At 41.8% G+C, this 14,100-nt stretch overlaps 1 protein-coding gene across 1 annotated transcript in view; it reads left to right on the top strand.

The window, feature by feature from the left end:
- LOC127630077 (leucine-rich repeat and fibronectin type III domain-containing protein 1-like protein) overlaps window positions 1-14,100 on the top strand; it is a 191,281-nt gene that overhangs the window by 85,476 nt on the left and 91,705 nt on the right. The gene's annotated exons all lie outside the window — the stretch shown is intronic.

Genomic DNA, 14,100 nt, shown 5'->3' on the forward strand with positions numbered 1-14,100 from the left:
GGTGTCATAAAAGTTGTCTATATGATTTGTATGTCACATTCCAAGTCTTCTGAAGACAAACGATCCATTTGTATGATGGACAGACAGGTTTGATGTTATTAGCTGGGTTTCTATCAAAATGTTTCAAATTTTTTAAATGTATTTCTTCAAATGTGACTAAAGAAAATATTAACAGTTGCGCATTTCCATCCACGATATCATGCTATTTATCTTGAGGAACCCCGCCTTGTCATGATGGAGCATCTGAATTACCTCCTTGCTTAAGGGAGAGTTTTATTTGTTTTGATTGGTGCAACTGCACCTCGTTTTATTAAATGATAAACACAGCAGAATAAGTATAATATCTGATGTAATGATGGCTGAAATGGCTGTGATGTCCACACACTGCCAGCCTCTGCATACCTGGGCATGCCTGCCCACTTTAATGACCTGTAGGTTCAGCATAACATGTTGACATGTTAACACTTTATAATAATACAATTAAGTGGCTCTGTGTGGGGTGGTCAATTTACCAGCAGAAATGACCATCGAAAGTATCATTTCTATGACTGTAATGCAAAATCCTTATTCCAAATAAGCACTATATTAAAATAATTAAATAATTTGGATTTGTAGTTACACTTTTGTGTTATTCAAGGAAAACAAGTTGGGTGCCACTGCTCTATGAGACATTTAGGATTGATTTTTACAAACCCAATCCAAACCACATCCACATGTGGTTTGAAATCCAATTAAAATTGGATTTGTGAAAATGTGTTTCAGTCTGAACAGTCAGATCGGATTTCAGGCAGATTTTTCCTTATCCAGAATGTAGCATTACACAGAAGCATCACATACGTTTTGCAAGTATGGCAACCGATATATATATATATATATATATATATATATATATATATATATATATATATATATATATATATATACACACACATACCTGTACCGGATATTGATTGCACTACCTTAGCAAACAGATTTCATTACATTACTTGCACAATAGGACAAAGTGCAGACAGCCTGTCTAATATCAGATAAAATAAATATTAATAATAATGCTAATAACATTTTGAATTGGGTGTTAAGCAGCCTTATATATTTCTTTCTTAATAATTCAGAAATAATTGGAAACAAGGAAGTTTATCAAAAAAACACTATGTCAAGCATTATTTGCTGGCATCTAATCATCTAAATATGGTGTTTACATAATCGAGTTGTAAGGTACACCAAGCTCTACACATGATTAATTTTAGATCTGACCTGGTGAATAATGCTGTTTTTGATTGGCGATATAATAGACAAAAAACAGAGATAGGCTGTTAGAGTTTACTTTTCTATTAGAATAAGAATCTATAAAGTTAATACTAAAAATAAATTTGAAAAAAACATACGCCCTAGCTGATATTCTTATACTTAATGGGTTTCATCCTTTATCTATGCAAGTATTTTCATATTTTTTGTTATTAAATATCCTCCCTCAGCTTTCTGTTACTTCGCCATAGTCATTATTCATAGCTCATAGAGATATATCTTTTGCTTTCACAGTCTTATAAGATCATATATATATATATATATATATATATATATATATATATATATATATATATATATATATATAATATTTTGACTGTGATAGAAAATTAAGCAACATTGAATATATCACAATTATTTTTTAATAATACATTTTCCTAAAGCGAGTGCCATTAGACTAGTTTTACGATGCCTTCTTGTATTGCAACATACAAGTTTGAGAGCATTAAGGCAGAGATATTGTAATAGCGCCAATAATTTAAACTTCAGTCTCGAAATTGCATTTGGTTAATTTGATGCTAGAAAGGTTGATTCGTTCCCCTAAATAATATAATATGAATCAAATAAATAGATTGTTTGCATCATCATTAAAAAATACTTTTTGCAGGATTTTGCAGGATCCATTTTCCATGTATTAAACGTTTTTTGTACCATACGGGTATAAAGGGAAGCGGACGTGCGTCTCTCAGTCAGATTTTTTGGGCAAATCTGCATGAAATCCGATCTGACTGTTCAGACTGAAACACATTTTCACAAATCCAATTTTAATTGGATTTCAAACCACATGTGAATGTACCACCTGCGGTCGTAGACACAATCAACCAAGCCAGAGCTCCCTCTACCAGGCAACTTTACGCCCTAAATTGGCACTTTGCAAATTGTTGTTCTTCCTGGTCTGAAGGCCCACAGAGATGCACAGTTCGGTCAGTGCTTTCATTTCTGCAAGAGAGGTTGGAGGGGAGGCTGTCCCCCTTCACCTTGAAGGTGTATGTAGCCGCTATCGCGGCCCACCACAACGAAGTGAATTGCAAGTCCTTGGGTAAGTACGACTTGATTTTCAGGTTCCTTAGATGCACCAGGAGGCTGAATCCTCCCCGGCCAAGCTTGTTCCCCTCCTGGGATCACTCAGTGGTCCTCTAGGGCCTTCAGAGACCCCCTTCGAGCCACTTGACTCAGTTCAGCTCAAGGCCCTCTCCTTGAAGACGGCCCTCCTGATAGCAGTAAGAGATGGCATTCCCTTTCCGCCGTCCATTGAATCAGACAAAGAGCTGCTCAGAACATCTAAAGCTCTGTATGCGGACCAAATAGATACGCAAAGCCTTTACCGGACACAGCAACGAAACCTTGCAATCCAGAGGTAAGCGAGGCTTTCAAGAAAGACCCCTTGTGTCACTACATTCGACACGGCTCGTTCCCTGAGGTAACAACAGTAACTATGATCTTGACGTATGACGTATGACATACTAGTGCATATAATTTACAATGTTTTTCATAATGAGATACAGTATATGGAATATGGTTTAAAGGCTAAAAAAAATTAAGATGTATTTTTTTAGCTATATTGCTAAGCCCTACCTAGCACACGTCAAGGTCAACTGTTAAATAAAGGGCAAAATCGAACCTGAAGCCAATAAGTATGTATGTTCCTTCTGGGAAACAGTTGTTCCACGGTCTAGCACATATCCTACCTGGCATAATTCAAGGTGAAGGGTTCTTTAATGCACCAGAAAACCAGATGCTTTCAGAGCTGACTTCTCAGGCCCTGTGGGTAATGGCCCCAGTCCAGAACAATGGCAGCTGTCTTTAAATGGTCCGAAACATAATTTTTCTTTGGATTGATATGGACAAAAGGCCAAAGACATATATAAAGCCCATTTTTGCTGTGAATGGCTTGAGTAAAGAATGCACTGGTAATGTTTCTCTTAAGATCTTTTCCTTGTCTATTATCTCATTTATTTAAAGACCCTTTGAAATCAGCATTAGAGTTGTGTGTCTTTTAGTCCATGTGTGTTTGCTTTGAGGTCATCTAGAAGTTAGCGTAATCCTAAACACTGGCAAAATTTACTTTTAGCAGACAGATGCAAACGTACAGTCATTTTCTTCCAGGAAAATAATCAAAAATATTGACAACTCATCACTATACATTTTTTATTTTAATAAAAAAAAAATTTGCACTACTCAGATTTTTTATCCAGTCAGAGTTTCTCTAGAATGAGAATATTATTCCCCATAAAACCACCTGCAAACGACCAGCAAATAGCAAATCACGGTTCATGACTGTGACTAATGTTGCCTTCATGTGCTATTGAAAATATCCTACTTTCCACTTCTGAAGTAATAATTGCATTCATGTTCTTTGTTGTCAGAGTAATACATATACAAGCTATTTCCACTGTGTTAAAATGTAATAATCTTATAATTAGCTGTGTTCAAAAATATCTCAGAATTTCCCAGTCAAAACAATGACTTGAGGGGTAGTTCATCTGCAGCTTCAGAGTGGGAAACTTGTATTTATGTAATTCTGATAGCATGTGAATGCAGCATAAAGCCATCTTCAATATTTCCTGCCCAAGACATTTTTCTATAAATCATCTTTATATATTATATTTTTTTGTAAATTGCAACTAAACCTGACAGCCAGTGACCATGATTTATTGTTGTATAGAAAAGAGCAGCTTTTACATTTTGATTGAATTTCTAGTTTCATGGGAGTTGGTAGAAGACAGGGGCGGAAGAATACATAATGGCACTGATTTTTGATGTATACTGATATATACGCTAAAAGAGTATATTTTCACTATTAGAGCAAAACACATTTACGTGAATGTCTGTCTTTTAAAAACGCGTCTTTTTAAAGATGCCATTCCGTCTTTGTGTAGTTCCTGGATGCGGTCGTTATCTCTCCGCCTCCGACAGCCATGGGCGCTGACTCACGTGTCTGGGCAGCAATCACGTTGAGGCAGCGTACGTGGATGGTTCATGTTCTCATTGCAAGAACATGACCATGACAATGTGGCAGTCATGGTTTTCCTTCTCCCAGGGGAAAGCCACACCCCATGCCTTGTACCTACGTGTATGAGGCCGGCTCGGCTGGTGCTGGATGTGATTTGGGGACTGGAATGGGCACGGTCTCGCCAGGTAAATCCCCGCAGACCTCCCATTCCCCAGCACGTTTGTTTGCCCCCGTCGAGTTCCGAGATGAGTCTGTCTCTTTCGGAGCTTACGAGCAGGATGAGCCCTCGATCGTTTATCGGAGAGCGCACTGACGATGTTGGACGCCGAGTATTCGACTGGGCTGCCACCTTCAGGTCTGCCCGCCCAGTCTGAGGCCGACGCAGAGCTGATCGCCATGCTTGCCCGGGTCGTGGCTAGATGATTGTTTCTTAGGTTCAGGGAGCCTCTCACAGCCTACAGCCCGAGCCCAGTCCTCGGACCCAGCATAGAGCCCCCTGCAGGAAGCTGGGCCCCCCCACCTCACGGCCTGGCACTAGGACCCAGGGAGCAAGGCGTCTGCTGGAACCCTGGAGCTGGTGTCCAGACCACTCAGTACCATGGTGGAGGGCCGAGAGGTAAGCCTTATGTTTCCTTTTGTTTTGTGTTTGCCGCACCCCGAACAGGCTATGGTACCCACATTTTAAAAACGCAGATTCCTCACTCCTTGGGTCACACAGTCAGTGTGACGAGTTTCGAGGATGGCCCAGAAGGCCCTTCTCCTCATTCGCTGACCTGCCCTATGCCAGGTACGCGGAGCAAGGTAAGTGCTTCAAGGTTCCTCACAGCACAGCCACCACAGGACCCTTCGTGCAGAGATCGTGACCCTTCTATGCAAGGACACAATAGAGCCTGTCCATCCAGCCGAGAGGAGGAAAGGGTTCTACAGCCCTTATTTCATCATGCCAAAGTAAGGCGGTTTGTTGCTTCCAATCTTGGACCTGCGAGTTATGCACCGGGTCTTACACAGACTCCCGTTCAAGATGCTGACGCAGAAGCACATTTTGCCATGTGTCCGGCATCAAGATAGGTTCACGGCGGTAGACCCAAAGTATGTGTACTTTCACGTCTCTGGTTTACCTCGATACAGACCCTTCCTATGGTTTGCTTTTAATGTCTGGGAGTACAAGTACAAGGTCCTCCCCTTTGGCCTGTCCCTGTTCCTTCACATCTTCAAGAAGGTCGCACAGGCAGCTCTTGTCCCATTAAGGGAAGTGGGTGTCTGCATACTCAACTACCTCGACGACTGGCTGTTTCTACCACAGAGAGTTGATGTGTGCATACAAGGACCTGGTGCTCACGCACCTCATCTGTCTAAGGCTTTGGGTCAACATGGAAAAAGTAATCTCACGATGATAGCATGCCTCACAAGCGAGTGTGTGCAGTCGGTGCTGAACTGCCTGAATTAATTCAAGCGGAGGACATTGTTTCCACTGAAACACTTTCAGAGGCTTCTGGGGCATATGGCATCCTCGGCGGCAGTCACGACAATCGGGTTGATGCATTTGAGACCACTTCAGCACTGGCTTCAGACTTGAGTCCTGAGATGGGCATGGTGCCACAGTACACATCGCGTGGCCATCACGCCGGTCTTTCGCCACTTGTTCAGCCCATGGAGAGACCTTGCGTTTCTGCGGGCAAGAGTCCCCTTACAGCAAGTGTCCAGGATGCCGTGGTCATGACAGACACCTCCAAGTTAGGCTGGGTGCTGTGTGCAACGGGCACGCAGCCACTGGCTCCTGGACAGGACCACGGCTGTGTTAGCACATCAACTGCCTCGAGTTGCTGGCTGTACTGCTCGGAGGCTATTTCCAATGATCCGGGGCAAGCACGTGTTTGTCCAGATTGACAACACTGCGACGGTAGCATAAATAAATCACCAAGGTGGCTTACGTTCTCGTCGTATGTCACAACTCCCCTGCCATCTCCAACTCTGGAGTCACTGAGGGCCACTTACATCCTGGGCAGCCTCAACGCTGCAATGGACTGGCTGTCACGGCAGCAGAGAGTGGAGACTCCACCCCCTGGTGATCCAGTTGATCTGAGGTTGATTTGGCAAAACACAGGTATACCTTTTTTGATTCCCGGGAAACATCCCACTGCCCGCTCTGGTATTCCTGATGGGAGCCCCATGGGGACAGACATGCTGGCACACAGCTGGCCCCGGGGGCTGCACAAATACGCGTTACCCCCAGTAAGCCTACTTGCACAGACCCTGTGCAAGGTGAGGGAGGACGAGGAACAAGTCACCCTCGTGGCCCCATACTGGCCCACCCAGACTTAGTTCTCGGACTTCACACTCCTCGTGACAGTACCTCCCTGGAAAATTCCCCTGAGGAAGGACCTCCTCTCACAGATGAAGATGAACTCCGAGATGAAGTTCGGCAGTTGCCTGGAGTTTGGTCCGGACTGTTCTCACGTGGTCTTGTGATCCCGGCCAGGCTATGTGCCCAAGGTTCCCACAATGCTCTGAGCATCTCATTGTCTACTTTGACGGGCAGCGGAAAGGGGATGCTGTCTCCAAACAGAGGTTTGCCTACTGGATTATGAACACCATCATGTGGGCATACCAGGCCCAGGCCATTTCTGCCCCTTTGGGACTACGAGCATACTCTACGAGGAGTCTGGCATGCTCGTGGGCACTGGCCAATAGCACTTCTCTAGCAGACATCTGCAGGGCAGCAGGCTGGGCAACACTAAATACCTAAGAGGCTTTATGGTTTGCGTGGGGCTGCTCCCATTCTAGTTACGTCTCTTCCCCCCCTCAGGAATGTGAGGAACTACATGACGTCTTTTGGGGCATTGGGGAGGCTAAGTGCAGACTGATACACCTGCGATTACGCACATAGCAGCTTGCTTGCACCTGCATCGGCAGTTTGCATAACACAGTTCAGCTGTTGTGTCATTTTTGATTAGGGACCCCTAGTGTCACTACATCGACACAACATCGAGTGAGTGACAGAAGGGTAACGTCTCGGTTACTTTTGTAACCTCCGTTCCCTGATGGAGGGAATGAGAAGTTATGTCCCTCTTGCCACAACGCTGGAATGTCTGGGACCCTGCCTGGGCTCCTCAGCACAAAACCTGAATGAGTGGTTGCAGCCAGCTCCTTTTTTACCCATATATCCGAGGTAGTGGCATGGTATTTTTGAAGAGGAGAAAGCACATTCACTCGCATGCATGTTTGCTAGATTGCATAAATTAAGTATGAATTCATTTAAAATTAATATTTCCAATTTTTGCAAGTATAAATCACTGATTGGTGTGTTGCATCTATTATCTGGCAACCCTGAGCATATTAAAAGCGGCTGGTGTTGGTCCACTGTGCTTTATTAAGTCCAGAGTCAACGCAGCCGTCTACCGGGACATTTTTTAGCTGCAGCCAGCTCCTTTTTTACCCATATATCCGAGGTAGTGGCATGGTATTTTTGAAGAGGAGAAAGCACATTCACTCGCATGCATGTTTGCTAGATTGCATAAATTAAGTATGAATTCATTTAAAATTAATATTTCCAATTTTTGCAAGTATAAATCACTGATTGGTGTGTTGCATCTATTATCTGGCAACCCTGAGCATATTAAAAGCGGCTGGTGTTGGTCCACTGTGCTTTATTAAGTCCAGAGTCAACGCAGCCGTCTACCGGGACATTTTAGAGCACTTCATGAGTGGTGGTGGCGTAGTGGTTAAAGCACAGGGCTGTTAATCAGAAGGTCACAGGTTCTAACCCCATGGCCACCACCATTGTGTCTTTGAGCAAGGCATTTAACTCCAGGTTGCTCCGGGGGGGATTGTCCCTGTAATAATTGCACTGCAAGTCGCTTTGGATAAAAGCGTCTGCCAAATGCATAAATGTAAATGTAAATGTAAAAGCTTGAGGTTGCTTGATTGGTCCCAAAGCCAGATAAATGTAAGATCTAAAAAACCTTCATGATAAATCGACCCACGGGCAGTAGTTTGCACAGGTCTGCAATTGAGGGTGTTTAAAGGCTCTAAATGTATTATACAGGTGAAACTTGAAAAATTAGAATATCGTGCAAAAGTTCATTAATTTCAGTAATTCAACTTAAAACTAATATATTATATAGACTCATTACAAGCAAAGTAAGATATTTCAAGCCTTTATTTGATATAATTTTGATGATTATGGCTTACAGCTTATGAAAACCCCAAATTCAGAATGTCAGAAAATTAGAATATTGTGAAAAGGTTCAGTATTGTAGCCTCAAAGTCTCACACTCTAATCAGCTAAACACCTGCAAAGGGTTCCTGAGCCTTTAAATGGTCTCTCAGTCTGGTTCAGTTGAATTCACAATCATGGGGAAGACTGCTGACCTGACAGTTGTGCAGAAAACCATCATTGACACCCTCCACAAGGAGGGAAAGCCTCAAAAGGTAATTGCAAAAGAAGTTGGATGTTCTCAAAGTGCTGTATCAAAGCACATTAATAGAAAGTTAAGTGGAAGGGAAAAGTGTGGAAGAAAAAGGTGCACAAGCAGCAGGGATGACCGTAGCCTGGAGAGGTTTGTCAGGAAAAGGCCATTCAAATGTGTGGGGGAGCTTCACAAGGAGTGGACTGAGGCTGGAGTTACTGCATCAAGAGCCACCACACACAGACGGGTCCTGGACATGGGCTTCAAATGTCAAACGTCTTACCTGGGCTAAAGAAAAAAGAACTGGTCTGTTGCTCAGTGGTCCAAAGTCCTCTTTTCTGATGAGAGCAAATTTTGCATCTCATTTGGAAACCAAGGTCCCAGAGTCTGGAGGAAGAATGGAGAGGCACACAATCCAAGATGCTTGAAGTCCAGTGTGAAGTTTCCACAGTCTGTGTTGGTTTGGGGAGCCATGTCATCGGCTGGTGTTGGTCCACTGTGCTTTATTAAGTCCAGAGTCAACACAGCCGTCTACCGGGACATTTTAGAGCACTTCATGCTTCCTTCAGCAGACAATCTTTATGGAGATGCTGACTTCATTTTCCAGCAGGACTTGGCACCTGCCCACACTGCCAAAAGTACCAAAACCTGGTTCAATGACCATGGTATTACTGTGCTTGATTGGCCAGCAAACTCGCCCGACCTGAACCCCATAGAGAATCTATGGGGCATTGCCAAGAGAAAGATGAGAGACATGAGACCAAACAATGCAGAAGAGCTGAAGGCTGCTATTGAAGCATCTTGGTCTTTGATAACACCTCAGCAATGCCACAGGCTGATAGCATCCATGCCACGCCGCATTGAGGCAGTAATTAATGCAAAAGGGGCCCAAACCAAGTACTGAGTACATATGCATGATTATACTTTTCAGAGGGCCGACATTTCTGTATTTAAAATCCTTATTCTAATTTTCTGAGATTCTGAATTTGGGGTTTTCATAAGCTGTAAGCCATAATCATCAAAATTATATCAAATAAAGGCTTGAAATATCTTACTTTGCTTGTAATGAGTCTATATAATATATTAGTTTCACCTTTTAAGTTGAATTACTGAAATTAATGAACTTTTGCACGATATTCTAATTTTTCGAGTTTCACCTGTATGTCACCAGCCCCAATTCTACAGATTGGGCCTGGTGGCATATAATACAATTTAATCACACAGATGGGAAAAACGGTCGCAAAATGCAACCATTTGGTTGCAGTCTGGATTAAAGGTTGTGTTAGTGCTTCACTGGCTAATGTAGGCCTGCTGTAGTACTGTATGGATAAGACAGTGCATGGGTGTGATCTGTTTGAATGAAAGATGCTCTAAAAATCAGTATCCAGTGTATTGCAAAAGAATATTGGCAAATACAAATACATATTTTATTTTAAGCTTTTCAATTGTTTGCCTCCTATCGAAAATGCTTGGGACTCTCGTTTCTGCGTGCCATGTAAAATGCCCTTAACGCTGTGTATCATTAGTGGGTGCATTGCACATCTTGTAGAATATTAGCTGTGCACAATTTTACAGCATGTGATCCATTAATTCCTGTCATTCCCATGTAAATACATTGATATTCAATACACACTTGCTGTACATGTTAAAGATGCGCCAAACCTGTTGAACATGTACCTCAGCATGTCATTAATCAGGGCCTGGAAAACTGCAGGGGTGTTGGTAAGCTCGAAGGGCATAATAAGATACTCATTGTGACCAGTGGGGATGTTTAAGGTAGTATTCCATTCATCCTCCCCCCTTATACTCACCTGATGCTAAGCATTGTGAAAAGATCTAATTTGGTGTAGTTGTTGACTCCCTGCAGGAGCTCAAATGCAGTAGCCATAAGGGGAAGGGGATACTGGTTCCTCACCATGATTTTATTCAAGCCCGTTTTGTCGATGCACGGCCTCAGCCTGCTATCATTCTTGCCCACAAGAAGTACCCTGTTCCGGCCGGTGATATTGATGGATGGATAAATCCAGAGGCCAGAGCATCTCAGATATATTCATCCATGGCTGCATGCTCTGGGGGGGATAAAGACTAGATTTGGCCCCTGGGAGGGGTTGAGCCCAGGAGTAGCTCAATGGTGCAGTCATAGGGCCGATGAGGGGGAAAGGATATGGCTCTCTTCTTGCTGAATACCTCTCTAATATCAGAGTACTGGGATGGACTTGAGAGTTGGAGAGACTCGGAATTCTCAAGAGAGGTTGCAGGTTTACTGGGGAACAGACATGTGGCATGGCAGGTAGGGCCCCACTCAAGGATGGCACAAGAGGACAACTCAATGTGAGGGTTCTGTCGAATGAACTCAGGAGAGTGAATCTGATGGAACTCAGCTTCCTCCTGGTGCTGGTGAATGGTTAGCCACAAAGCGGAAGTATAAAAATCAACACTTCCTTCTCCCAAAGGTCAACCATCAAGTTTGGTTATGGCAAGAGAGGAGAGAGAGAGGTCTTGGGGATCAACCTCAAGTGTGTGGTCTGCCTGCATTGGTCTCATAACAGTTCGAAATACACCTTATTTTCATCCTAACTCCATTTAAAGCCTCTGAAATAGACTCAGTTATAAGGTAAAAACATAATAAGGTTTCTTACCAGATGTAGTTTTGTTGTCATTTCTCAAAAAGACAAACTCCACTGTAATCGGCCACATGTTGTTTTGTCACATGACTCTGTGCATCAAAGGTTTAACCCTTTAGACAGCCCAGAGTGTCCTGAACTGGGATCAGTTGGTTTAAATGAATTTAAATTATGCGTTGCTTATAGCAAAGCCGAAAAACCATGTCCACACATGTGGACGTCGGGTCACACAATGATAAAAAATGATGTATTATATTTAATAAAAGAGCCAAATCCAATGTACCTAGAAGAGATGATTTTGTTCTCTCAATGTATGAGATTACATGAGGCCCATTCTGTGTCAATGAGGAAAAACACTTGTCTTGTCTTTTGTGGGCAGTCTTTTCTGAAAATGCAGATACAAACTGTGAACTGTCCCAGTTATGGTCACAAATTAGCAGTCTTGGGAGGCTGCCTGTGCAGTCAGATTAGAAGCTTGGAAAATATTGTATAACTTTAATTAATAGTGGTCTCAGGCTTTTGGACCCCACAGTATATAGGAATGATGTAGGACAGAATAACAACTGATTAAACCAGCCAACCAGCTCAATAGGGACTTATCAGAACACAGGCAGCGAATAAATAGCAGTAGGAGTCTTAAAAGTTGTCTGTGCCAGTGTTTCTCAACCACTGTGCCGTGGCACACTAGTGTGTCGTGGAAGAATGTCAGGTGTGCCGTGGAAAATTATCAAATTCCACAAAATAAAAAAAATAAATGCATGAAAAAAATATATATATTTCAGGGATCCAAACTCCTCACCTTACGGAGAAATTTGCCATTTGAAACCATAATTTCTCACATTTGTGATTGTGAAGAGCATTGATTAATGTACAAAAGTGAGTGATAATTATACACGTTAAGGGTCATCACATTACTAAAATATTGACAAAGGTTAGCCTATGTGGGATAGTGGTGTGCCGTAGAATTGTTTAGTTGAAAATGTTTTGGGAAACACCGGTCTACGATAACCAGCGTTAATGTGTCGAGACCACATCTGTCAAGCTGACCTCATTCAGCAATACAGCTTCACACACCCGTCTAGTATCTTTAGAAGAGGGTAGATGATGACAGCTTCTGGAGAGGGTGGACCATTTCAGGGTCATTAAGGCTGTAGAGCTGAGGGCCGACTGATATTATATGTTCACTGACTGAGAGAGGTTACCTCAGAACGGAGCAACTCGGAAATCAAAAGCTGTCACTCCTCTGCCAAGTATATTTTCCTTAGGGTAATTAAGGCAAACATCAGCAGAATGCCCGGCAGAATTTAGGTATTTATTCTGGTTACATATTCCTTATGTTGAATCTCTTGGTCAAAACAACATCATGAAGAGTTTGCAAAACTGATTGAACAATGATAGTTGGCAGGGCAGGTTCGTTAAGCATCTTAAAATTAATAATTTACTCCATAAATTAAGCCTGAGTTCAAGACCAAGAAAAAGGAATCACACAAACTGGGTCAGATTAAATTATCTCAGCATTTATTTATGAAATAGAAGTGAGATTCGGTATAGAGGCTTGTTGTTTGAGCACACTTATATAAGCAATAAACCATAACAATGGTGTGCTTCTTGCTGTGATTTGCTCACTGTGCAAAGCCCTTTGAACACAATTGACAGTGATTTCAAAATTAAATAAAAATAGAAAATATAGGTTAGATACATTAGGAAATGAAAAGTGTCTTTTGTGTCTGTGCAAGATAAAGACCCTGTCCCAAATGGAGCCTGATTTCAAGAAAATTGTGGGACTGTGGCAACATTTTATCAAAATTATATTACGTGCTCCTACATGTATTGTGGAAATTCCGAGGTGAAATGTACACTTTGTGTCAAAAAAGAGAGTCAAATGTTCTGCCAAACAGATGACATTTTAAAGGCTTTTAAACTATTGAGTTTTAAATCAACAAAACATGCTTTCAGCATAAACCTAACCAATTGTGTCATAAAAAGAAAATGTGACATGAAAAACAGATGACATTTTTATCGTGTTTTATATTGATGAAACAAACCTCTCTAAACTAAACCTAAATTATAGTGTTATAAAAAGCAAATGTAAGGTGAAAAAAGCAATTGCAACATCCATGTAATTTTTGGTTGTTCTTTGAAACATTCAACTCATGTGTTGTGTAGGATCTTATGGGCAGAAAACTAACGATTTCTATGCAAAATTATTCAAATCCAGGATGTAAACTGATATTTTCCTGTACGACTTATTAACTTAGACACAGGGGCCTAGAAAGCTTCTCTGTTGAGTGTCAACGTTCTTGAGAACAAAGAGAGTTCTGTGGACACACCAAAATTCCTCCTCGTCCAGATTGTAATTCACGAATGCCCTGAATGTTAATGGTCATCACATGATTTGAGGACTACTCTTCTGAATAAACCCCTATGCCAGAAATCTAAAAGATGTCCCTTTGATTCATTAATTTAGTATCATATGAACAAGTCACAGTAATTTGCTTAACTCTCTAAAATGCTAGAATCTACCTTTTTGTACCAAAATGTACACAATACTTAGCCTTGCTAGATAATTCTGAAAACGATGTTGTTATGACCTGTAATCACTTTGCTAATTGAAGAATTCATGATTAGAATCATTAATATTGTCTTATTCATTTCAAATTACTGGAATGGTAACCATTCATGATAAAGCACATCGTGTTTACTATCGTTGAGATTCTTTATGCATTTCAGGAATGTTTATGTTAGTACATTTTTTATATATTACGTTGTATCCGAGATATATAAAATGTATGATTAAAACATACTTTTT

This window comes from Xyrauchen texanus, chromosome 36 (genome assembly GCF_025860055.1).
Source record: "Xyrauchen texanus isolate HMW12.3.18 chromosome 36, RBS_HiC_50CHRs, whole genome shotgun sequence".
Taxonomy (NCBI): domain Eukaryota; kingdom Metazoa; phylum Chordata; class Actinopteri; order Cypriniformes; family Catostomidae; genus Xyrauchen; species Xyrauchen texanus.